The 26,014-nt window shown below is 39.4% G+C and overlaps 1 protein-coding gene across 3 annotated transcripts in view; it reads right to left on the bottom strand.

Moving 5' to 3' along the window:
- Positions 1-23,177, bottom strand: part of ZNF385B (zinc finger protein 385B) — a 154,198-nt gene extending 131,021 nt beyond the window's left edge. Inside the window, exon 1 of one of the 3 annotated variants that reach the window (XM_066189826.1) lies at positions 23,024-23,177. The gene's annotated coding sequence lies outside the window, so the exon portion shown is untranslated. Of the gene's footprint in view, positions 1-4,560; positions 4,614-22,490; positions 22,516-23,023 lie in introns of those variants that run through there. The other 2 variants (XM_066189827.1, XM_066189825.1) reach the window with 2 other exon arrangements.
- Positions 23,178-26,014: the final 2,837 nt, after the last annotated feature.

Here is a 26,014-nt window from a genome sequence, read left to right as displayed (position 1 = left end):
TTAGTCAATTACAGAAGAGTATTTAGATGCCCAAAGTGTCCAACACATTTGGTTTAGATGTCACTTTAGACTTTTTCTCTCCCCTACCACATGCAGAAACCTCTCAGAAAGAACAGACCTTCCAGGAAAAGGGCTACTCAGTTCCCTTAGTTTTCTCTACAAGAAGTCTTTTGAACAAATCCATATAATGATCCCAATACCCACACTGCTATTCCTGGTATGATATCTGCAACAAATTCAATCAGGTATCACATGGTCTAGTCTGTGTTTGAGTGTTCTCATTAAAAAAAAAAAAAAAAAAAGAGTCCATTTCTTACCAGCTGTCACTGAATGTCTGTATCTGATCATATTTACATTCTATTTCATCCAGGAACTCTAGTTTCCTGTTAAAGACCCAAATCCCAAATATACCGTATTTGTAAAGCAACACCCAGGAAGAAAAAAAAAATCCAAACCACAAAAATAAAGAGACTTATATTAGTTCTTTCTTGGATATGTACAGGATTAAACCACCAAACATGTTCAAATGCCAAACAGACAGGGGAAAAAAAAAAAAAAAAAACAAGGAAAACGAACACAGAAAAGAACAAAAGAAAAGAAAACAAAGAGTTAAAAAAATAGGATACTTTAATAGGTTGAACATGAAAATTACAAGTTACTTTAACAGCAAATCCTCAATATTAAAAAGCTAAATTTTTCTAAGTAGAAATTAGCAAAGTGAGTTTTCTTACGTATATTTTCAATTTTGCCCATTTTCACAATCTGCTTTCTTGAGACCAGTGAAGTGTCTTAACAATTAATAAATACATTGAACAATATTGCCTCTAAATATTTTCTACAAAGTTGCTGGATTAGGATTTTTAACTTTCAAAGTACTGGATCCAAAGACTTTTTAAATCAAAGGACTCCTTGTATTTCTTCCTAGAAAAGTATTGAATAATAACATTAATTTAATGTATCTCCATCAGATTTTACAACTTGGAAGAGCTGAACACAAACCTGTAATGGGAAAATCCTGTAGAGGATATAGTTTGAACCCGCATTCGACAATAAAATGACTACAGAAAATAGGGTTTTTTAAAGAACAAATTAATTTTATACATTTAAGAAGCTTAAGATAACTTAAAGCCAACTGCAAAACAAATGGGGTTTGACTATTTGGACAACTGATTCAAGATGTAAGGTATTTCTAGTGAAGCAACTATTTTATTTATAAAAAAAGTTGTTCATGGCATAAACTTGTGAAAATACGGATCAAAACCTTCTGACATAATCTGAGGTTCCTACAGGGTATTTGTACCTGGCTGCTCCTTTATCTTGCTTGAGCATTATCACATTTGAAGAGTAAATCAACCTTTGGTCTCAGAAAGAAAAAATAATTTCCTACCTTCTTAAAAGTATCCAGAATTCATCTCAGCATAAAAGGAAGCCACAACAGAAAGTCAGACCTAGTAGATGACTGTCTTGTTCTTATGTCTGACAATTCTGGGAGCTGAATTTAAGTTGTACTGGATATCATTATTTCAGGATAAAGCCTGGTAATGCCGTGAAAGCACTCTTGGACACAAGAACTTTGACGATTGTGTGAAAATAATAGCTGGGCATGAACAAAGAACTCGCCACATTCAGAAAAAAAAAGTGGGATTGAGATCTAGCAGCTTGACTGGAAGCACTAGGAATACAAAGAACAGAAAACTGCAAGCATGATCAGTGGCAGTGAATGTCAATCCAAAAGAGCTCCGAAAAAAGATGGTCCCAGATTAGTCATCATTCATAAGATATTGTCATTGTCTATGTAAACAACTGATTCTCTTTTGGAACTGAAAAAAAAAAATTGAAACCAATGTTGCCTTATAGTATAAAGGGACATCAATCACACCTGCTTTGTCTTATTAATTACTGAAGTTTCACAATCAAGTTATAAGAATATTACCCAACTGGTAGTGACAAACTATAAGAATAGCAGATCACTTAGTCTGAAGCCACCTGCAGGCGGGCCAGGTTAAAGTTAGCCCTGACCTGAACCTAACCCTTAACTTTAAATATTAAAGGAACCACAGCTAAGCATACTTTGTGCCAACACTGAACTCAAGAGATATCTGGTTAAGCTGAAGATACTGCCACTCCCTACTTCCTTCTTCCCACGCACAGACCTCTCCTAAACTTGAGCTGCCAGTCACCTCAGGCTTTAAGTGACTGTTGCATGCACAATCCATTCTGAATACCTGTCTTACTCCACATTAAAAACACACATACACTTTCATTCACAAAAAAGAAGAGCCAGCCTTTTGCAAGTTTTGCTGACATTTCACACCCTGATCCAGAAATAGGACATGCATGTGCTTCCATGCTGTAAATAACCCACTCTGCTCTCCCCTCAACTAAAAGCCATGAGTGTGTTTGCTCATACAAATTTGTCAGACAGTCCTCATTTCTGTGCTTTCCATATTATTTCTTTATTACTAATAAATGCAACCATGTTATTACTTTAATCTAATCTGGGTTTTATAAACTTTTGGACCTAACTCACTTTTACATTTTAAGCTGAAGGTAGTACCTGAACTAAGAATTCACGTGGCAGATTACTTGGGTTTCTTTCTTTTTATTATTCATTTGTATAAAATCAGTATACTATTTGCATATCATACTTAATAGTCAAAAATACATGAAGATACTCAGGTAATATATTGCTCTACCATAAAACCTTCACAACAAAGGTCCATTGGCAAGTCCAGAACCACTAAACTGCATAAACTTCTTAAGCCCTGCACTCTCATATATATTCTACACCAAGTATTCAGGAGGCATTGAAAAGAAGAATAGTCAAGTCAGCTATTTCAATTGCTAAAGCAGCCTTATGTTGTTTCATAGAGCTCTGAAGACCCCAACAAAAGAAGGGCATGGACCTGCCGGAGAAAGTCCAGAGGAGGGTCACAAAGATGATTAGAAGACTGAAGCACCTCTCCTAAGATGAGAGGCTGAGAGAGCTGGGGTTGTTCAGCCTGGAGAAGAGAAGGCTCCAGGAAGACCTTAGAGCACCTTCCAGCAGCTGAAAAGGCTATGAGGGAGCTGCAGAGGGACTTTTCACAAGGGTATGGAGTGACAGGACCAGAGGCAATGGCTTCAAATTGAAAGACGGTAGGTCTAGATTACATAATAGAAAGAAATTCTTCACTATGAGGGTGGTGAGACACTGGAACAGATTGCCCAGAGAAGCTGTAGATTCCCCATCCTTGGTAGTGTTGAACATCAGGTTGGATGAGGCCCTGAGCAACCTGGCCTCATGGAAAGTGCCCCTGTCCATGGCAGGGGGCTGGAGCTGGATGGTCTTTAAGTTCCCTTCCAATCCAAACCATTCTGTGGTTCTATGATACCTACTTAAGCTGGTATACAGAGCAGCTAAGTGTGAGTAAAATAACACAAACCAAAATGGATGTTCTAACTACAGTAGGAATCAAGTTGCATGATAGATGCACAGATGCTTTCGAAGATGTTGGTACTTGACACAACTTAAACTTTCCTACAAGGCTGGCTTTACTGTCTAAAATACCCTACAGAAGGAACCTGTCACATGAATGACAAGCAGCCCTTCCAAAATACCAGATCTAAATAACATTTCTCAAAGCACTTCTGTTCAGGAAAGAGGCTTAGTTCATAGAGCCAGGAATAGAGAAGATGAGGAAAGTAGCCTGTGGACATCCTCATGGTTCAGACTTCTGGCTGCGCATCTCGCCTGGGAGACAAGGGAAAATGGGAGGAGGAGGGCCAGAAGATGTGCATTTCCATTCTTGTACCTGGAACAAAACTATGAGGTGTTTTTTGCAAGCAATTTCACACCTTTTTCTCCAGACTGTGCCTTCTATTTCCCCATCAACTTGGAGTATACTGTCAAAACAAGGGCACACTTTATACCATCCATTTGTGCTCATTATCAGCATTGCTTATGATGCGTATGAGGCATCTAAATATTACTGCTGACACAGTGCCTAAGAGAATAAAATTTTTAGCACAAAAGCAGTGACAAAGACAAAGGTCTGTCAAGATTACAGCCATTCAAGTTTGCCATCAAAATGAACAAATTATGGAAGATTCAACTTACACCCACTCATATTCCAGAGACAAACCCAAGGCACACAATTCATCTTTTGCTGATTACTGCATAAAGTGTGCTTCTCATGGTGGTGCCTGCATACCAACTGCCACGTTAACAAGCAGTGCCTTCCTTCAGACATTTACAAACATCAGAATGCTTATTCATGACAGTCCCACATATCATCTGCCATCCCAGATGGTGACTGGTGGGATGCTGATTTTGTCCTAAGGCAGTTACCACCCACCAAGATAGTATATGCAGGGCTAAATAAAAAGCATGTGCCATCTGCTGTCAAGTTTAGAAGATTTGTTGAGACCTACTAGATTAGTTTAAGTTTATTTTAGATCGCACAAATCAGGAGGATACAGCTCTCTAACTGCCCAATAAAATAAGAGTAAGTTGCACTGTAGAAGACACACAGTAAATTAAGAACAAGTTACAGTGTTCTGCTGGTTCCACCTACCGACCTGGGAGCAGCTAAGGATTCTCGCTGTGGTCAGTGGCAAAAGGCACATATGGCCCACCAGTTCAGAGGGAACCTGAGACCAAGAGGCAGCTTTGCAGAACTTACAGTTGTCCTTGGCCTGAAAAAAAAAAAATTTGGGAATTTTCTTTCTTGCCAACAGGATGTTTTTCCTGCCTTCTTTTCTTGTGATCCATCCACTGTTATCACTCTGATTGCTGGTCCTCCATCAATTCTTGCCCAGTTCCAATTTTTTTTCCTACCCTCTCTGTAGAGTCTTCTTATCCTCCTGCTTATGCACTGACATATTTTATATACATAGAAGAAAAGACAATTAAAAAGCAGAACTAGTATGATATCTTCTGCCTGCTCCACAATCAGCATAAACTCACTTCATCTGTCATATTCATTCACAAAACACATAAACTAATTCTGTGCATTCTTTTTAAATTATCCAATTAAATTTCTTTTTGTACATTGATAAAGCAAGCAGAGAAAAGAGAAAAATATCCACAGAAGCATTTTTCCAATCTCTTTAAATCCCCAGGTACATGTAAACCTTTCACAAGCAGGGAATTAACCCTTGCACAAGTATAAAGGCTACATCACTGTCTGCTTGGATGAAAAAAAGCATTGCTTAAGCTGAACCCTTAAGAAGAAAAATTTCAAAATACGGACAAATTGCCTTTAAATCATTAACATCAGAAGAGCAGGACACAAAGGAGAGAGATCATGAAGGCCTGTACTGCACAGTAGAGAGGGAGAGGGGTTGCAGAGGTCTCTGCAGGGGCCCTACACTGTCACACATGGCTGCACCAGCAGAGACCCTCCAGAAGGCCCAGCAGCAAATGCTCAAGGAAGTCCCCTCCAGTTCATCAGCTCCTCCAACATTCACACCATGAAGGGCAGAGGAACAGAATACACCAGTCAACTGCAAATGACAGCTTAGCTCCTGAGAAAAAGCAAGGACTATCTAAGGAAAAAAAAAAAAAGCAACCACCCAAACTGGAAAACTACAGGACTTGCAGCCAGAGGCAATGAGGGCAACAAGGTAGTTTTTCCAAGCTCCTTAATCATGTTTGCTTACCCTTATTTAAAGAGTGTTTGTAGAACTGTCAGTTTTTTTTAATCATCCCAGACTGCTTCCTCTACTGCAGAGTTCACTAATCTGTGCATCCTAGTGCAGCTCTCTGTAGAACACATGACTTTATTAAATGGTCAGGTAATCACAAATGCATTTGAAACTCAGTACGAGGTATTTAAGACAAAAAGATCTGACATCAAATTATACAAGTCACAGTCAGTCTTGTGCTGCCATCCTGCATGGAATACAAGGCTGGCACCTGCTCAGGGATATAAGCATCATTCCACCTGTCATTTTACAACTATGTATTTGAAGTCTTCACAGAAATTGATGCATACAGCTGCCCTAAAAAGTCACTTTGCAAAGGGATAAACTTCTGATGATGGCAGACACACAGAAAATTGGCCATTAATCTCCTCTGAATAAATATAACCCCCAGGAAGATGAAAGTATGAGCAGAATATATATTTTTTGCACTAGAAAATGCTGAGGTGCACAACGAGAAGCTTTTACTTAAGCATTTTCAGCTCAAGTTATCTTTCAGAAGCCCATTTTATTCTCAGGAGATATTTCTCTCCAGTCATTCACTTTTCAAAGCCCTTTGCAACTTTAAGATTGCAGTAAAACTGACTTTTACACTCTACCTCAGTAGCTCTCTCCCTTGTTCGAGCTATCACATTCCCTGGAGACATTTGGTAGTTTGAAATTTCCACGACATTTTATTGATAAAGAAATTTTTAAAAACCCATTATTTTTTCAATGTGCAGACAGCTGGCTTCGTAACACAAAACATCCTTGTGATAAAAAAATTCTTCTATTAAATCCTCCAATTAATGAAGATCTTTCTGTCTCACTCTGGTTTACCTAGTTGATCTGTGCTCAAGTTGTCATTTGCTGAATAGCTGATAATTGAAACACAATTTCTCTTAAAGACAGCTTTAATCACACTTAAAAAGACACTCTTGGCCTTAAAAGACCCAGCAGGTTGAATATTCCTTCTGTGTTGACATCACAAGCATGAGGTTTTGAAACATGAAACATTTGGAAAGGTTCACTTAAAGTCCAATTTATCAATCCGATGTCACCTTTGCTTATGACACTCCACTAACAAATTCAGGGCAGCTAGCTCTCAGAATTACATCTTGCAGTATTAAGCATTTTTCTTAAGCCTGGGTCATGCAGTCATAAAAATCCCCAGGAACTCTAGCTTTTTGAATATCCTTCTAATCCTGGCAGAGCTGACTGAAAACATGAACCCTAAAGGCTCAAAAACTAGAAGGGAATTAAAGAGAAACCAATTTCAATTTTCTTCTAGATCTGAGATGATTTTTCAATGTTCAGAGCTGACAATGTTTAGGCAGGAGCATTTATCTTCTCTCAGCCATACACTTGATCAGGGTCTGTACTGCTGCCATGCTTCATCACTGTAAGAAACATAAGACTTAAAAAACAAAACCCAAACACAACCAAATCTAAATTCTAGTCCTCATGTACTTCCTCCAGGACAAACCCTGGACAATCAGGCGTGTATTTGGTCATACAGTCCAGGCACTGATTCTGGGTCAACCCTGGCTGATGGTTTAATTTCTCTTTCCCTGCTGTGTACAGTCCATAAATCCATCAGAAGGCAAGTGTTTTGTCCTCCCCTGTGTTCCCACAACCTCCCCATTTTTACAAGGGCATGAAGTGACAGAACATGACTTTAAACTGAAAGAGGGTACATATTTTAGTTTATTGTAACTAATCTAAACTACTTCACTGTGAGAGCGGTGAGTCACTGACACAGGTTGCCCAGAGAAAACTGTGGATGCCCCATCCCTGGAAGAGCTCAAGGCCAGGTTGGATGGGGCTCTGAGCAACTTCATCTGGGGGAAGGTGTCCCTGCCCACAGCAGGGGGGTGGAACTAGAAGACTTTTAAGGTCCCTTCCAATCCAAAACACACTGTGATAATATAATTCATTTATTTCCCAAGACTAAGGAAGTCTCCCCGTAACAAAATAGGATCTCCTTTTCCCTGGTGAGAACTCTTCTTTGCACCCATGTCAGTCTGAAATCATCACAAGCGTTAATGAAATCAGTTTCCTGAACTCCAGATGGACACTCATCAGTTTTGCAATTGCATTAATGCTCCCTTATCCCTGCAAAGCAGGAAGGGTAGGAATCACTAGTTCATTTTACAAAATACTTCTAAACAATATACAAATCAGATTTTTATTTAATTATGCTTCATTAGGTATGGCAATTAGGTGAGAGTCTTCAGCTGTTGTAATTAATTCAGTTTATGCTAAATGGCCAATTCAATTGTTAGGCCAAATTGTCAGTTAAATGCCACATTATTATTTTTAAGTATTTATCAGTTCTTAGTTAACAAATGAATGAAGAAAGCCCAGTACAACTGTCAGCAGAAACAGACTCATCTGCCATAGCAGTAGCTTTCCTCTAGGAAAGCAACTAGACTTCAGAGATATCAAAAAATATCCTTACAAAGGAATGGATATTAAGGACTCAGTTTCTTTACCAGGCAGTTTCCCTAACTGCATTTTGAATTAAATGTAAATCCAAAGGAAAAGTTCCATACCTATTTACACTATTTATAGCATTAGGCATGTCTACATCAAAAGGACAAAACATGACCTAGGTACTAATGACTCAGTTTTTGCTCTCTAAACAACCTGCAGGGACAGTACACAGGCTGATCTAATGCCTGCTCCTGGCACGAGGGCATATCTTATCTAGATTATCTGTTTAAATCCTGAATAACAATAGACAAATGGTTTTATCATGCACATTTTTTAGATACAAAGACAGAAAAAATGAAACAGTATCATTCTGAAAGACTATTTTTCATGTGTCTATTTAGATCGTAAACAATAATTAAGTACCACTTCATCAGGTCTCTTGTTGACCTTCCAAAATCAAACAGATAGATGGACCAGGAAACCACAAAGTTAAATTATTTTCTTCGAAGACATTCATCTGATTTCTTAAATGAACATGCTTATTTCAGGGCAAGCACAAATTTGGGGGGAAAATTCGAGAGAACATGAAACTTTCCCACTGAAGTTCTTATCGCAACAACAACCCCAAAAAAGGTAGTATTGCCCCAACACTGAAATCATTAAAAAATACAGTCTGCCTACATTTTTCATTTCACATCCTGAACAATGCTACATTGTGGTGCTAAACAGCTGCCACTTCTCACTCTTAGGATATCATCATGTCATTTTTTATGCAATACACTTTCCATTTTTAAACTACATATAGGCACTCTGAAATTAAAAAAAACTCTACACAAATTCATATAATTTATTATCAGTGATAAGCATTAGGCATTAACATCAGTAAGCCTTCTGGAAATAAGTTCATAAGGAATACCAGTTTGCCTTTTTTAATATTTAATTAGATTTCATTCTATGTTCATAAAAGACATGAAAAAAAAGCACATCAGCTGAATTTCCTAAACCAAGTCACCCTAACAATTTACCCGAGCATACTACAGAACACTGAAATAAATAACTGCAATTTCTTCAAAGTAAAATGCAGAAAAATCATAATGAACTCACTGACAGTAGAAGAGAAATCTAATCAAAGAAAGCTGTGTGGAATAGCTATATTCTATAAAGGAAAAATAAGTTATATTTCAAATTGTTGTGCAAGAGAAATAGGAACAAATAAATCAGTGTCCTAAAACTCTGTCAGTGAGTGAACTCATTTGGGAACTACAGCTGTTGCGCTTTAGAGATTTGGATTAAAATCCATCATTATCTTTCAGTTAATACTCTTTCATCGACCAATCAGCAGTCATATGGTGTTTACCAACCCTGGTCACTTAACCCACTTGAATGGCCTTTGTGCTATAATTTGTACTTCAATACAATCAGATTACTTCTAATCTAAATGATTTGTGTCCTTTATGGGACAGATAAACACTAATCCCAAGGTTCCTAAAACATAGGAAGCCTAAACAGGGCCAGTATGGCATCCATTATTTGACATTATAATACAGTATTTCATTCAAGTTGGGAAACGCTTGATTTGATCATACTGAGCCTGCCTTTTAGACACTCATTTCAAATATCTTATACAAAAAAGAAAGATTTATTAGCAGACTCCACCACTCAGGAAAATCAGCTACAAAACAGTCAATACACCGATACACAGATAACACTTTTTGATCAAATTATTTCACAGGAAAAATATTTCCTTTTAAAAAGAAGACTAAGCAAAGAGGAACACTTTGAAAATCATTTTTCAGTAAGGAGTTACATGTTCAGTAATGAACAGTCTCCAGGTATCAATTTTAAAAGTCTTCTTTGAATGCTTTTCCAAGAATTCAGTAGTTTAAGCATCCTCAATCATTGCTGCTCTTCAGTTAATCTTGGGTGACACTTGGAAGCAATTGTGCTCCAGTGCCAGTCTAGCATCTAATTACACTTAGCACTAATGTGCTTAGGCTCTGATCTCACAAATGCTTCTGCACAGGTGGATCAGTGAGCATGCCACCATGTCCCTAGGAAAGAAGGGACCCACACATGTATGACTGGACATCAATGTATCTGTACTTCAAAACATGCCAGAGTTGGGAATAAAAACAGTTGAATAGTTCAGTAACAACCTCATGGTGACAGCAAGTATGCAAACAGCTTTGTATATAAAGGTATTATCAGTGTCACCATTTTATAGTCACATATTTACCAACATATATATTTCTAACCTAGAAAAATGCCAACTCCCTACAAAACATACCACTATGTGAAATAGAACTGATCATATTCAAAGTTAAGCCAGGGCGACTCAGAATTAGATAAAATATTCCCCCCAAAAAATTAAGATCCTGAATGATCTTAATAGCATCTGTAGCTATTAATTTACACAAATGTGAATGTGGTTACCTGAAATACCTCAACACAGGTGCTTGTATTTCATAGTAAGTAAACCTCTTTCTAGTTGAGGTCATTAACTAGGCAAAAGTTCACTTTCTCATGGTGCCTTCACTCACAGGCAGGGCTGCTCTCAGTAGATGACCTCAGCCTACCTTGTGGTGATGAGTGAGCTGACACACACACACACAGACACACACAAAGAATCAGGAACAACCACCACCGCCAAAACTCTGGTTTAAAACAGTCACACACTGACAGAAAACCTTTCAAAAGCCTCCATCCATATTTGAGAGGAGTGAGAACACAGGCAGAACACAGGGCATGAGGGGCATTGCACTACGAAATTTTCCATTCTGGCAGAAACTACCTCCAGGATTATTCAGTGAATGCCATGTATGCCATCCTTACTCTACTCTGAAAAGGGCCCTTGTGATGTTCCATATACTTCGAGCAAGGTCCCCATTATACATTTCAAAACAGCCTCCTTGAAAGGCCTAGCAGAAACCACAGCTTGTTTGATATTGCCCAGAAGTTGCAACAATTTCAAAAGTGCTGGGAAAGCTTCTATAACTCACTTCTGAAATTATAACCTAACACACTACCAAATACAGAGGATTCATCTGGCTTTGCAAGAGCAGTAATCTTTGTTTTCCACTAATTTCTCAAACTCTACTAGAACCTCACATAGTTGTGTATTCCTTGAATACTGTATTTGTGTTTAACTGCAAACATGAAGTAAGCACAAACCGCAACTGTAAAACAGCAAAGCACATTTTCTCTTCATTCTGCTCCTGTATGTCAGAGAGCTCCCCAAAGTAAATACTGAAAGCTGCTGCCCCAAATAGAAACCAAATAGTTTCTGGAGATCCAAAGAAGGCTGAAGGCAGTTCATTTATCTAATAACCCTGATTCTTTCCCCCTTTCCATTACAGAGGATGTGCTTAGACCATTTAAACTGTTAAGAATCCAGAATTAACTAATTTGAATTTATAGTATTGGAATTAAGAAAATCAGAACCCTTATAATCAAAGATGCTGTAAAGAAAAATATGTGAAGCTAACAGAAGCACAACTAGAAAAACTTCAGGTGTAAGAGTAATACAGCAAAAATCACCTTTTTTTAAAAAAAAACTTATTTGTCTGACCAGAATTGCCATTTGGAAAAAACCTCCCCAGAAACTCCTTAGCTAAGAAAAACAGTTGGCCAGTAAGGGTTTTACAGCCCGTTATTGAAATTAAATCGCACTGAAGCACTATTTCTCTAGGATTAAGAAAAAGTTAGATTCCAAATACGTCAAACAGCTGCACTAAACTCAGTTTGAGCGGGAAAGATTCCATCTGCATTTCTTACCTTACCTGCTATTTTTATGCTTTATGGAAGAGCCACATTCCCTCCTCACTCCTATGAATTGTATATGTGACAAGAAGGCAAACAACTGTAAGTCACAGCAACGTGGACTGTTACGTCCTTGCCATAATAAATGAGGAGATGCTTACAGCTTCTTCTGCAGCACAACCATTCCCTCTACCTCGAGGAAACCATTAAATAACTAGAGGTGTGAACCCATTGCAGCTTTCTGCTTCATTAAGTCATATATCATTTTTACATTGGAGTCATGAAGCTATAAATCATGTGAGACAGAATGAGAGCTAATTAAAGAGTCAGCTAAGCATAAAATTTTGCATTGTTGCATATCAGAGAACTCCAAAACTGGCCCTACTTTGCATAATATATTGTAAAATAAAAAAAAAAATGTTTCCAGTAGATAGGTATTTTCTCTAAGAGCTGAGCATTGCTACCTGAAAAACATAAATATTTAATTTCCTAGCAGGGAAGCCCCATGAAACGCTGACTCACCCTTTTTATCCTTTTTAATGACAGATCATTCCAGCTTGTATTGCAGTGCAGTCTTGTATATAGTCTTTAAACTTAACTCTTTCTAATTAGAATCAACTCCTATGCTTCTGAAGACAAATTCATAACCCTGGAAATCTGTACATACATTAAGGCAAAGCATCAATCAAATGTATCTAAATCTAGCCCTTAAACTTCAGTGCAAACACTTCAGGCTATTTACGAAATTCCTTTACAATCAAGGCAATACTTATGTGAGAAAAAAAAATCCATTTCCTGATACAACATTTCTCAGTCAATGCAATTATTTCTGATGCAGACATGTTAAATGAAATATATATCTCACAACCCAAGAGGGCTTTTAAATATGCATAATATTACTGTGACACCTAGAGCATCAATTAGTAGGTGAGAAACTTGTTACACTGAGGCCATATAAAAACAGAGCACAAGGATGATCCTGTAATTCCATGAACAACTTCTCTAAAAGATTTTTAATTGAACAGATATATGCAGATATATGTTCAACTCCTATGCCTTCTTCACCTTCTTTTTAGAGATCTAATAATTGTAGCTACTAAAGCAACTCATCAAATGCAAGAGAATGAATCTCAGAGTTATCATTGCCAATACACGTTTCTTTAAAAAATATACATATTCACGAGTGTCAATGTGTAACTGCAAGGAATAGCCAAGTGTTCATAGAGCAGTCTTATACTCCGTTTTCCCAGTTGTGGTTTCCCACTAAATGCCTTAAAAAAAAGGAAGAACAAATGTTTTTGCACTCTAAATTATACCCATTTGATGAGTAAGCTTTATTTTTAAAGAGCATTCTTCTTTCTTTCTATTAAATAAAAAAGAAAAAAAGGGGGGGTGATTTTATTAAACTAAACTTTATTCCAGACTGACTGGAAAAGGGGTCAAAATTTTTTTTTTATTAAAAATGGGGCACCATCCATAAGGTGATTCATATTTTACTGGGATATTCCAAGAAACTCTCTGAGTTGCTGGCCACTCTTGAAATTTGTTGCCTTAGGCTGAAATCAGGAAGGGGAACAGGGGTACAATACACAGCTAGGACAAATACTATGTTCAACAAGCCAACATGGGGGTCAAGAAATGAGAAGAGCCAAGAAATATAGCCGCTGAAGGAAAGACCAAAGACTAAGGCATCAGCTGCCTGAGGGGACAACAAAGGGGCAGGTATAGAGGGTGCTCAGAAACGACAGGCACCAGGTAGGGCTGCTTTCAGCCAGCCCACAAAAGCCACAGCTCAGACTCCTGCAACCTGAAAGATCCAAAGCAATCTCAATTAACTTTTAATATTTATTCCTAATTCTGAAAAGCATTTGGCAGCACTTTGATAAGTGAATTAAGTTCTGCCTATGGCTTTATGGAAAAACATGAAATACAAATCCTCGTAACAAGCATTTTAGAGATATTCTCACAATTCTTAAAAAGCAACAGTGCTGAGTTTTATAAACTACCCCATCTGGAATTTCAAGCTGAAATATTCTTTTAAACTACATAATGTACTTCTGCGGCCCAGAGCCAGCTACTTCAACCTTATAAGAAATTTTAAAATAAATCAGCTTTTTTCAACAAATCATTGACATAAAAGGAATTTGAGGGTTCTCACAAGATGGAAGAAGCCATACAATAATATCAACAATAAATGACAGAGCCTGATTCAAGAACATACATGTATAGTAAAAAGATACATAATCAGAAACATTCAAAACTTTGATTCAGTGTCACACAAAATGTGATCTCCAGCTCTGTAAAAACATGAGCTACTCTATCATATTGATATTACAAAGGCATTTATATGGCAGGAGCATACAAAAGCAAACCTGCCAAGCCCCCATACTCAGTATGAAACATGATGTTGGCTCCTAACTGCCCGTGAAAATTCCCACAGTTATCACAACCACATGGCAAAACAGCAACTGCATGGGGCAGGAAGCAGCCGTGGCACTGCAGGGAGAGATTACAAACCCCACACGCTCCTGCCAGCCACAGGCTCCTACAGCCTGTCTGCCTGCTGTCCTCTGGGGTTTAACGCCAGCCTGTGATTTCCTTTATTTTTAAACATTCGCCAAATCGGGTCAGTACAAATCTTCCCCTCTGAACAAGAAGGAAGTTCTCCTATCCTTGCTCAAGATCTAGACGTTCAACTTAAAATAAAGAAGAAAAAAAATTCAGATCCTTTCTTGAAAAACCGTGATACAAGAAACTTGATCAATAGTCTAATTTACTGTTAGGAAAAAGAAAAGGTGAAAAGCTTCTGAGAACTACAAATAAAACATAAGAGAGGTCCATGGGGTTCCTTCAATGGCACAGTTTTTCCAGATCTTTTACACTGCAACAACATGCCACCACCCAGTTACATGCAGAAATATTAGCTAATGCAAATTCACTGAAAGTGGTAAAAACAAGAATTACACCACACCTGTTTTGTCAACCTCTCTCTGCCCCAGCCTATTTGAGTTACATAATAGATTGTAATTATGATTGAACAATTGAGACACAACAAATCTACCAAGTTAACACAATTGACAATATAACCAGATTATAAAGTTGACAACATAATGGGATGTTGACATTACTTCTGTCAAAATTTGTTATTACTGATCATCAATGCAAAATTCTCTGATGTTGAAGTTTGTAAAGCTCCATTGTCTGGTTTCTTAAGCTGTTTGTGTAACATTCATGAGATTGTGAGGCTAACCCACATGCCAAGGAAAGACAGCAGAAGTTGCTTCAAATGTTTTCTCAAACTTGTTTGAAAGAGGAAGAAAATGTCAGTGTGGGTGGCTCTGTCTAGCCTTTCAGGAATATCACTTGCTCAAGAGCATGTCAACTGCCTGCAGTAGAGAAGGGGTCCCTGAGTACAGCGGACTTAGCCTTATTCAAACGTCAATCCATAAAAGTCAGAGAAACAGAGAATCACTAATGTTGGAAAAGACCTTCAGGGTCATCGAGTCCAACCTTTGACCAAACACCACCATGTCCATTAAACCACAGCACTAAACACCATGTCCAGTTGCTTCTTGAACACTTCCAAGGATGTTGACTCCACCTCCTCCCTGGGCAACCCATTCCAGTGCATAACTACCCTTACAGTGAAGAAATTCTCCCTGATGTCCAACCTGAACCTCTCCAGGTACAGCTTGAGGTCATTTCCTCTCATCCGGAGTCGCCAGTTACCTGGGAGAAGAGGCTGACTTCCACCTGGCTACAACCTCCTGACAGGGAGTTGGGGTCTCCCTTGAGCCTCAGCTTCTCCAGGCTTAATGACTCCATTCTCTCAGTCTCCCTCCACAGGACTTATTCTCTAAAGTTTCAGCAGTTTCAGATGCTTTTAAAAGAAGAATGACTTCCATCTTTAAAATCGATTTTATACATTTACAGACAGTATATATCCATTGCCAGCAGTTTAATACTATATGGAATAGGACTGTAGAACTAAATATTCCTACCCATATGTTAGAGTGCTTAATACTTTCACATTACTTATGGGACTAGGAGAGTCATTAGTCCATTTTAGCTGTCAAACCTGACAATAAGGTTCTGCTGCTTCTGAGGTCACCTGTCTAAAAGAATGTGAAGCTCTCCAGAGTGGAATCTGACAATACCTGAGAAAGTACACAAAACACATCAAGCGTCTAATGCTAGTCCACAAAATTTATTTCTTCAGTCATTCCAGAAGCTCCAGAAGCCAGGCTCTAGTTTTAACAATTTGAAAAGCACTCACTGATGAAAAATTCAAGATTTACTGTGATTCCTTAGAGCAGAATAGCTTGTTTTTTAAAGAAGCCCAACTAATAGGCTCTTTAAATTACAAGATCATATTTTCTCTCCCCTCACAGTCTGAAGATTAGTCAAGACAATCAAAGTCGTGAGAACAGCTACCTCCTGAAAAAAACCGATGTCATTTGCTGCAGAAATTGTAAAAAAAGCAAGAGACTGCAAGAGTAAAGGATTCTCTCACTGTTAAGGCACTTACATGCTGCAGTGCAGAGTCTCTCTGCAGCCTGAGCTCCACCACAGAGCTGCTAGAAATGCTTGGCAAGTTGCTTAAATCACTCACTACCGGCACACGACTTTCCTGGGAGCCTGAGTGGAGAACTGCAGGCTCGAGCTTACAGAGGTGCTGTATTGGAGGTCAGGCTCTAACTGAGCACTGCTGAATGCTCCTGCTGCTGCTCAAAACAAGTTCTGCTGAGAGCACACCCTACATTGTTCCGAGGGCTGACGCACCAGACCCCAGGACTCAGCCTGGGCATTAACATTGCTGAAGACCCCTCTCCATGCTGAAGTTCCCCCATGTCAGAACAATGCTCTTTTATTTCTATCATGGAAGTGTCGCAAAGAATTCTTAAATTTCTTTTACTATTGTTGAAACATGTATTACCCCTGCTGTGCAGAAAGTGTGGTGAGAAAAAACCAAAAGTTACTTTTGATTATGCTAACAGACCCAGCTAAGGTCGTACTGCATTTCCTACTTTTCACATTCTTAACTTTGCAAGTCTTAAGCTCTCATAATGCTGTTTGAGGTTTAAAATACTGGTATTCTTATTCTCTGATAAACAAGGGACCAAGATAAGCATCAAACATGGTACTGACTATGCAGAGACCCCACAATCTACCAAATAAGCATCTGTCTGGCATAGACTGCACCTGCATTGCAGACAACAGACTGCGGAAACAGACGAAGGCTGAACCTTTTCCATAATTTTTGTTCCAGATTCATAAGGGGTTTTCTTAATTGCAACATATTAAATAATCTCATTTTAACAGAAAGTTGAAGTGCACGCCCAGGCGTTTGCAGTTTCAAGCCAAAGATTCACCATCCAGTTATTAGCAGGTGGTCAAAGGAAGAAAGATTATGCAATTACTTTTTTTTGGTCATATGCAGTCATGCAAAGAAAGAGACCAGGTATTCCTCTGCTAGCTTTTATTAGCATTTTCATTATAAAATCCCATTAGGAGGTTCATGCATCATCTTTGAAAGTCATGCTGCACAGGGCAGATTAAGAACTTTGAGAGTGTTCATTTACTATCTTACCCAAATTCACTTCTCTGGAATACACCCTGATGAGTCTTTATGCTCAAATCTTTCTCCCTGGCTTAGGAAAAAATGCTTCTTTTTAATCAAAATTATGACAGATACAATTGGACACTGTAAAGTGTAAACTAGATGACATAAAAATCACATTAAACTTTTTTCCTCATTTCTATTTTGAAGCAGACCATACTAATGTTGCCTGCCACATCACTGATTCTCAACCTAATTAATCTCTGAAATTGTATCACATTATATTAGGACGAAGGAGACCTGATAGTCTACTATATCTAAATGGCATGTACTGAGAAGGGTCAAATTAAAATACAACAGCATGTGTTGTTAAAGTCTGTTTCCATATGTTTAGCTTTCTGGTACCTGCACAAGTACATATAGAAAGAACAATCATCATAACCAGTTATGTTATAAACTCATTAGATCTTACAAGTTCAGTAATGCTGAGAAGTATTAAAGATTCATTGAAGCACATCCTCTGCTAGGAATCAGCACTACACCAGTCCTCAATAAATAACTCAATTAGGAACTACTCAGTATGAGACCACACTGGTTGTAGAATGGCAGCAGGTTGAATGCCATGATGTAACAAAAACCTCATAAACCATAAATATACTGTGGCACAGAGAAATAAAGAACAAAGTGAAAAAACCTTTCTTTTTAAAGACATGATATAATTCAAGCTTCACCTCAAGGTAATTTTACTTTGCTCTCCTGACCTGAATGCTGTCATTTCAGTCGCTCTTCTTCAGTACCTGTAGTAAGCAGTTACACAGTTCTCCTTTACACACAAGACTTACCTTAGTCTTAAGGATCACTTTCCCTGTCACACAGGTGCAAGTAATGGATACCATAGCAGAGCAGACTGGCTTTGAGCCTTGTGGTTTACTTGCAAGAGGAGTCTGAGACATCTCTCAGTGTGAATCAGTGTGCTCTAGGAGACAAGATTAACCTACCCCACATACAAAATTACTGACAGAGCTGCAGGTGTGCTCCAAGTTTGCCATACTTTCAGCACTGGCACATCTGCACCAAGCAGTTTGCCAGCAGAAAGCAGAGAGTAATGAAAAACTGCCTGGTATATTTCAGAATCACAGCATCTCACCAATACCACAACACACCATCCCATCACACAGCAAAACCACCAGGTCTAGAAAACTGTGAACCAAGATGCATAACTATGTAGGGCCTGCATTCTGCACAAAGAAAAGTGAATTTCACCTATTTGTAAACTGAAACCTATTTAATGCCTATTTAACTTCTGTGTTCAATGCAATCTCACATTATAAAACTTGTGAAACATTTAGATGGCTATGTAATTGAAAAAAATGTAGGTATATAAAGTGGGGTAAAAAGGACTTCAACTGTCTAAAGTTGCTGCTTGCACTCATATCTAGCCACTGCTCCCCCTTAAATTCCTTATTATAAATGTTTAATAACAAAAAAAGAAGTCGTTGTCAATAAACAAGGGTTTATTGAATTATTTCACTGAAGAATGAAGAATTAATAGTGTTTTCCTAACAAGCTCACTTGTTCATATTCAAACAATCATCAATAATGTAAACAGCACAGTTCTAACATGCCTCATTGTGTATTGGCATCACCTGTCATTACAAGAGCTGTCTGGTAGTTGAGCAGCAGCAAACTGTTAAGGTACCAATATTGATAAGCAACAGACTGGGGCTGCACTGATATAGTTAGATTGGTTTACAAGGCTTCTATTTTTACAAGCCTTGGAAGCTCAGGTTGTCTAATGAATTTTTAACGTGTCAATTAATATGTTTATAGAAAGCAATGTCAGCTTTAGCTAATATATAAGAAGAATCACAGTTGCATGCAAAATGTACAATGTGTTAAGGCTCTAAGCTTCATGTTTGAGAAATTCAAAAGAATTATTGCACATTATCTGAGGAGAACAATCACTTAGAAAGGAAACAATAAAAATGTGTAAGTTAATGGGCATGATTAATCACTCTGGGACATATTAGTGCAATTTCATAGAATGTGATGTATTGCAGGGCATCAAAAAAAAAGGCTTTATTTGTGGCAAACAGAGTAAGACCCTCACTTCCTAGTACCAAAAGATATCTTATACCAGAACAAATTACCAAATGCTTTGTTATTTTTTCCAACATACTACTGATAACATAAATTAAGCAATGCTTACTTAATAATATTCAGTGCCCTCACTGAATGTAACTTAAAATACTAGCTACTCTTTGGCAGCACTTTCTCCAACAATATGGAATGACGTCAGATGAGTGCACAGTGCAGAGAATTTTTGCCATAATTACCCTGCTTGCTTGTGCATTACATAAAGTCAGAAAACATATTAATTTTGTGAAAAAAAAAACATTTTTAAAAAATCCTTAGGACACAAGCTTTCAAACTGTTTTAGATGTTTTGTTTTTAAAACATTGGCCTTTGTTAAATAATGAAAACCATAAATTTTCTATTGTAAGATTATGCATGCTCTGTGAAACTGCAGTAAAAAGACAAATTTTACATTTGAAAAGAGCCTGTACCTTTTTCACGTGTGGCAAAATAACAATAGAAAATAGCCCTTCAATCAACATTTGAGCTGCATCTGTAGTTAGGCAAATATGTGGTGAAAATCTAGTAACCTATGCAGCCAGAGGGATGTTACAGTCACATAGGAGAGTGAAGTTCCTGTAATTCTTTCAACTCTCTGTACATTCATCAGCCTGAGGATAAAATATTCAAGTGCACTCTGTGGATCTGGGGAAATTCCCCCTTTGTTATCTGGGGTATTACAGAATTTAACATCTACCTCTACCTTCACTGCATCAGAGGTAATTGAGGTTTGCATAAGATACAATATTCACAGTTGTATTTTCATGGGTGACATATATTAAGTACTATAATTTTCTAAATGCAGTGTAAAAGTTACAGAGCCAAAATATTTATCTGCTGGAAGCTGTCATTCAAGGAATTCCAAAGGGCTTAAAGCGCATTACAAAGTAAGGGCAGAATTTCAGAAAGCAAGCTATTCAGACTGCAAAGTCATCTTTTCTTCCCATTAACTACAGATGACCTGAGCTTTGCCGTTTGTTTCAGTACACTAGAGAGCACCTTGCACTCCAGTTCTGTACTCTGTTACATCCCAACACAGCCTGATGAATGCTTTGAGATTTGAGACTACCACAACTATACCATATGCTCATTTTGAAAATAACACGAATGCCCCATTTCATAAATTCTCCAACTCAGAGAGTAAATATTCTCAAACCACAATCCCTTGTGATAACCTGAAGAGAAAAAATTGCAAGAACTGTAAAGCATCTGTTATGTTTTATGCAGTAATCCTCATTGCTGTTCAAAATCTTAAGACTTCCAGAGCTAATTAACTAACAAGCCTACACTCCCCCAAAAGATTATCTTCCACAAGGCCTTTTGCTGCTTTTATACTGACTTATCCCTGAGCAATTCAAGGAGGAAGACAGCCTCTCTATTAAAACCTAGGTGAGGATATCCAAAAGATTAAAAAAAAAAAAAAAAAAAAAAAAAAAAAAAAAAAAAAAAGATGCAGACATTGAAGAACAGTCAGTTAAGAGGAGTTGGTGCTGGTGTGAGTACATTGATCCATTATGAAAGAGTGTGCAGTGCAGAGGGAGCACAGGAGGGATGGACAGCTCCCATTAGTATAGGAAGAGGCAAGTCAGCACGGTATTTTGACACCTGCTGGTTTTTGTTAATATTTTTAGGTATAATCAAACATCCATTATATAGTTCACTGGGGAAAAAATATAAGACCATGATTACTTAGAGAAAATGTCCTGTAAAGAGGATAGTTTCCTTCCTAGTCTCTTGCTACCTTATGGATTGTTAAGCCAAACAACTGAAAAAAAACCAAAAAACCCCAAAAACAAACAAACAAACAAATAAACCCAAACCACCAAAGAAGAAGTTATTAAAGTGACCAGTGTCATAACTTCTGGTTTATCTTCCACCGTCAGATTTCACACAAGCATACCAATTCCCATCCAGTGGAAAAGGTCTGAGGTATAAAAAACCCATTTGGCAAGACCAAACACCAGAAAAAGTTTGCAACTATAGAGGAAACAAAACAGAAGAAAAACATTGTGCCTTCCCCTTAGCAGTGTACTGACTTGGTGAACTGAAAGGAGTAGCAAGATTACTTCTTTGGAAAAGGAGAAACAGCATAACCCATTCACAGCAGTCTAATGTCAGCTCTGGACCACTCAAAGAGACACCTTTTCCTTGTTTACAGAACTGCAGTAACCGGGCAGAGGGTGGCTGCCTCCACTGGAGAGCACAATGCTGCCACGAGAGGCAGAAGCCTCGAAGAGCACGTTCTCCCTGAATCCAGCAGCCTGGCATCCCACCAGAGGCTATTGCCTCTCGTCCTGGACCTGCAGCAGCAGTGCTTATCCACACCTCCTGCAACCATCCAGACGCATCCCCAGTGACTTGGGGGATTTACGCTACTGTTTCATGTTACATTTCGTTCAGATAAGAAAACATACAGGTCCTTGACAGCAAGAGGACTTCTTTTGCATCTCATTTTTATACTTTGTCCAAGGCAGCACTAAAGCAGCAGCAGAGACTATGGAAATAAAATCATCATCTCCCTCCTCCAATAACTAGTACTTAGCTGCAGTTAAATTGCGTTTGGAAGATTTATTGAAACTTCTGTGGGCTCACAGTGTCACACTTCTCTAACTTTTCCACTTACAGATTTCCCACTCAAGCTTAACAACACAGACCTAAAGCCAAGCTCACAACCTAGGAAACCCCTGAAGAGACTCCCCAAGTTTGATCAGGAGTCAAAAACGAGAGAAAACAAACCTAAGCCTTCACACATGTATGACTATTTTGACAATTCCTCTGAAACAAGGGCATTTCTTGCCTGTAGCTGCAGAAGATACAATCTTGTACCTAACTATCCTCCGCATATTTTGAAACAGTGTCACCAGGAGATAAACTTCAACATTTTAAGCATGCCATCACCGTCCACGGGCTCGCGATGCCAAGCACTTACACTCACCACGCGTAACTGGCTCGTCAAGGATGACTCCTTCATGTGGGTTAATTCCTCCTTTGCTGAAGAAATTTAACTTTCCCGAAGTCGTCGGGATATAAAAAAAACCAAGAAATCCAAGCTGTGCTCACGCAACTACTTCTTTTTAAAAAGTCACTCCGTGTGCCAGGAAAGCAGCACTCGGTCCAGCCTCGGAGCCCGGGAACAGGAGCCCCGCACCTTTCCCACGTAACGAAAATCGTTACGCAAATCCCAGGCGTTGCCGAAGCCCCTGACCTATTTAGAGACGCGCTTTATCCTTTCAGCAAACAAGCGATGCTGCGGAAACGCCGATAAGCCCCCGGCAGCCCGCACCCCGCCAGGGCAGGAGGACACCCCGCGTACCCCGCTACCTGCGGCTGCGGCCGGCAAACTTCGCTCGGCGGCGGCCGCGGAGCGGGCGTGCTGCTCCGGGGCTCCGGCCGCGCATCCCCGGCTCGCCCCGCGCCGTGACCCCGAGCAAGGTCCCCGCCGGTACCCCGGGCGCCGCCGCCGCTCACCTCAGCAGCCCCCAGGGGAGGAGGGAGGGAGACAGCGCGGCACCGCCGGGCGGGGGGGCGGGCAGCGCAGCCCCGCTCCTGCCGGACCGAGGCGAACGCGGCGCAACTCCGCCGGAGCCCTGCAGCTCTCCCGACGCGTCCCTCTGTCCTTCTGTCTCTCTATCTGTCCATCCGTCGGTCAGTCCGTGGGCTCAGGTGGGGCGGGGGCCGGGGTCGGCACGGGGGCGGAGCCTGCGCGCTCGCGCCGGGGGCGGGGCGGCCCCGGCACCTGTGGCGGCGGCGGGGCCGCCAGCGAGAGCGGGGCCCGGAGCCTCCCGCTGGGGCTGGGGCGGCTCTCCGGCAGCCCGGCGGTCTGCGAGCCCCGGGCGAGCCCAGCGCCGGCTGGACGCGGTCGCCTCAGTGCGCCCCGGAGCCGCCGGGACTTGGTGTGCCGCGGGCAGCACAGCCTCGTCCTAGGGGCGACTGCCGCGAGAAACCGTCCCCGACACCCAGCTGGAACCGCTCCTGCTTTCCTTACTCCTTCAGCTTCTGGTAGTTAGGGGTTTGCTCTTCATTCCCTAAATTCACACAAACCTGTAGCCTGCCTTCCAGCCCTCCGCCTTTGCCAGCCCACCTGTGAGGGCTTCAAAACAATAGCCACCACTTGTCAGCTCTGTTTTGTAAAATGTAGAAGTGTGTCCTAAACATAAACATTACACTAGAAACATCCGATTTTGTAAGTACCTAAGGGAAAAATAATGATTATGGTAGAAACATCAAAATCAATACAAACTTAAGCATAAAAAATTTTACAGCAGTTTTATAATTTGAGTTAGCTTTTATAGTTCAAACACTGCTCCTGGAGAATGTGATGCAAATGGGGAATCCTACAGTATTTAATTTGTTATTCTTCTGCAGGAAGGAAAACAAGAACATTTAACATTGGAGAAAAACTTGCTGCTGAACTTTAATTTCAGCTTTTGGAGAAGAGCGGTGATACTTAATGCTATTAAGAATTGCATCATACCTTGTTTACAGTTTTATGTTCAGTAAGTTCTTTTAACATTCAGGACAGGAAAATCTTAGAGTTTGAATTAATCATCCCATAAAAACATGAATATAACCCTTCTTCTGGTGTTTTACCTACCATAAACTTCTTGCTCAGAAGAAATCTGAACTTTAAGCATACTTATGTGTTTTTGGAAGATTTGCTGGTCTCCTACAGACAGAAAGAGCGGCTGAAAACAGGACACTTTTTCTCCCCAGATGTCCTGAGTTTGTCTGAATCTGCAGCAGCAGAATAGACGACATAGTAGGAAAAAATCCACTACTGAAACTGAGAATGTTGGACCAGTGGTAGAGGAATTTTGAATGTACACATCTGCTTCAGCAGCAAACAGCAACAATAAAAATACTCAGAGGGGGTTTGGGATCAGTCAGACAATAAATTGATCAAATTTATTATCTTGCAAAGGCACATACATGTATGATTGCACATTAGCAATATCCAAAATCTTCATATTTTATTATCTTTTGTCTCTTTTAGCCGTTTTCAGGACAAACTTGCAGTAAACTAGCACAACAGTCTGCAAAACACATTCAGAAATCTCAAAATATCTCTGACTGGGCAAAAACTCAGCAATTTTCTCTTCATATCCAACTTTCAAGTCCTATTGTAAAGGACCAAGACTATACATCCAGGTAGTATTACTTTACTTATGTAAGCAGCTGTTGTTGAGATTGATTGTTATTCAATCTCAAATAGAAAGGTGGTCTGTAAATTACCATGCACCGTATTTGCTGTAAATATGAAAATGTATAAGAACTCCTGTGAATACCATAACATTCTTCAGAACAAGTACATTTCTGTTCAGTGGCTCATGGTTAAGAGAAAAAAGATATTTCAGTGAATTCTAACCATCAGCTACCTACAGAGAGATGTAATGGGGGGTGATAATTGTATATGGTTTCAAACACTTGATACAAAAGTGTCTTGGGTCTGTCTTTGAAAGGCCTGTTCTCATCAGAAACAGAAAAATTTAACCCACACAATTGTTCACATCTTTATGATGAATTTCACAGCTGTCTTCCACTGTGCAGCGCACCATTCTTGACTCCAGCTCCCTATCAAATCCTGTGGTCTATAGAATTGTTTAAGTGTGAAGGGTGGAAAATTCTAAATGCCCTGTGATCTGTATTATCAACGTGTCACATTTCATCTCTATAAATGCTGAAAGCACACCAGAAGTTATGAAATTACAGAATAGTTGTAGAATATCAAAACAACTTCAAAAGTGATGTGAGCAATTGGAAGACCATTTAGCCTGCGAGATCTCGTAAAGAGACAACAAGTCTGTTAATTCAGGGGAACCTATTGGAAAGGAGAGGCTGCTGTTGGATGCATTTCTACTGGAAATCTGCATAAACCAATATATAAAACCAGACAGAGATAGGCTCTTATCCTAAGTAAGAATATGCAGAGTATGAAGAAGATATGCTGAGTATGAATTAGAATTTCATTTTATCACTTTGTTTATTTCAGAACTTTAAATATGGCTCTACCAAAACAAACTTGGATGGCTTTTCTAAAACATCTGTCACTGAACATGGGTTTAATGTGACACAAGTCTGTCACCGAAAGGAATAGATCTATGCAGAATGGTGCATGCAAACAAACCTCTTAGGGATGCCTACAACCCAACATCAATTCAGGACGTCCCAAGAGCTGGAAATATTTTCTACAAAAGGCAACAGTAATATTACATCTGGGTCACATTTGATATCATTTTATGAGGAGAGGTCACCACTGGGAGGCCTCAAGCAACCCTCGTATTCATGACTCACCCTGTAAGAGACAGAGTGCCAGAAATCCATGTAAATATTTCTCTACCCCAGCAAACAAGGAAACTGCTGTGTTCTCCACACTAAGCTGTATTTTACATATATGAAAGGCCTGCCACTTATTTTGAGGAAATCTTCCCTTTTGTTTGACTGTTATACCTTTTTTGAGAA

This window comes from Chamaea fasciata, unplaced genomic scaffold (assembly GCF_029207755.1).
Source record: "Chamaea fasciata isolate MVZ Bird 193981 ecotype frontalis unplaced genomic scaffold, bChaFas1.0.hap1 SCAF_8, whole genome shotgun sequence".
NCBI classification, from domain to species: Eukaryota; Metazoa; Chordata; class Aves; order Passeriformes; family Sylviidae; genus Chamaea; species Chamaea fasciata.
This window is presented reverse-complemented; position numbering and strand designations above follow the sequence as displayed.